The sequence below is a fragment of the Trichechus manatus genome, unplaced genomic scaffold (genome assembly GCF_000243295.1).
Source record: "Trichechus manatus latirostris isolate Lorelei unplaced genomic scaffold, TriManLat1.0 scaffold00014, whole genome shotgun sequence".
Classification (NCBI taxonomy): domain Eukaryota; kingdom Metazoa; phylum Chordata; class Mammalia; order Sirenia; family Trichechidae; genus Trichechus; species Trichechus manatus.
The window spans coordinates 10,394,530-10,396,244 of NW_004443950.1; positions in this window are offsets into that span (position 1 = coordinate 10,394,530).

Consider the following 1,715-nt stretch of genomic DNA (forward strand, 5'->3'; position numbering starts at 1 on the left):
ACAATGCATTTTAATTATTTAGACAAATGGTCCTGCTTTGTGGATTCATTTCAGAAATTGGCCATGTATGACAGATCCTGGTTTTTGATGAGACAAACTAAGTGACTTTCCTGGCTGAGCCTCCCTACTGCCGTCCTTGGGTCTGTAACTGGTTGCATTCCTATTGCTGGAATTATATTACTCCAATGCCCTTGTCACTGGCATTTTTCCACTTGTGAAGCTGCAGCTGCTTCTCATGGCGTACCTCATCAAACCTCCATGGTCCCTAGGATTCTAAGCCCCTCAAATCAACAGACCCATTGTGAACCTATTGGTCTCGCCAAGCCAGTTGCTTACAAGTTCCCAAAGCCTATTATTAGTTGCTGTTGAGTCGATTCCAACTCATGGCAACCCCGTGTGTTTTAGAGTAGAACTGTTCCAAAGGGCTTTCAATGGCTGTGATCATCAGGCCTTTCTTCCGATGCACCTCTGGGTGGGTTTGAACTGTCAACCTTTTGGTTAATAGCCCAGTGCTTAACCATTTGCACCACTCAGGCACTCCCAAGGCCCATTAGACTTGTTCAGTGATGCACTAATGAACTTGGCTCTGGGTTCAGACTGCCTAGCTTTCAACCTCAGCTTGAGTACATGCCATGCATGACTATGGATCTCATTGAGCCCCGATGACCCCATGTGTAAAATGGAGATAATGCATTGTACTGCACAGACCACTAAAATGATTAAATAATCAACTGGCATTGCCAAGTCTGAATCAGCATGAGACGTAAAGCCTACTTACCATCCCCCTTACTCTGTTACAGATGAAGTGGGTTGAAAGCCCCTTGAGATTCTGTCTTCTCTGAATTCTGCCTTTGACCAGATTTATTATACACACGGAAGGGGTGTGATCATCTCTTTCTTTGCTCTTTAACTGAGAGCTTATACACAGGGCTGGGCAGATGTTAAATTACAATTTAGCTTCCCTACCATCCATGAATGCATTTAATCCAATTTCATATACAAACAGACCCTAAAACACCCCGACCAAGGCTTACTCTCCTGGGGTGCTTGTTCCATTCTGGGGTAGGTGTGGGGTCAGCTCCATGGGCATACCACCTGTGCGGTCACACAGTGTTCCATGCCCAGGAAGAGCCCACATTGGTTTAGTGCTCTGCTGTCACCATTTTGATATTGCTAATAATTTTTGAACAAGGGGGTCCTTGTTTTAAAAAAAGTCATTTTTGCATTGGGCCTGGGAAATTATGTCACCTATCCTGGCTTGATTGGAATGCCTCCTGATATCGAAAAAGGCCACTGGGAGACGGAGGTGGAGATGTGTCTGTTTTTGCACTCAGTTTTCACCTCCTTTCTTTTAGTAACAGAACCCCATTTCCCTTTTGGAAGATTACTTTTCAGGCAAGGTCCCTGTCTTAGTCATCTAGTGCTGCTCTAACAGAAATACCACAAGTGGATGGCTTTAACAAAGAGAAATTTATTCGAGGCCCCGAATAAGAATTACTTAAGAAGAAGAACAACGTGGAAGGCCTCACCTTACCTGATTTTAGAACCTATTATACCACCATGGTAGTCAAAACTGCCTGGTACTGGTACAACAATAGCTACATAGACCAATGGAACAGAACTGAGAATTCAGACATAAATTCATACACCTATGAGCAGCTGATATTTGACAAAGGCCCAAAGTCCATTAATTGGGGAAAAGACAGTCTCTTTAA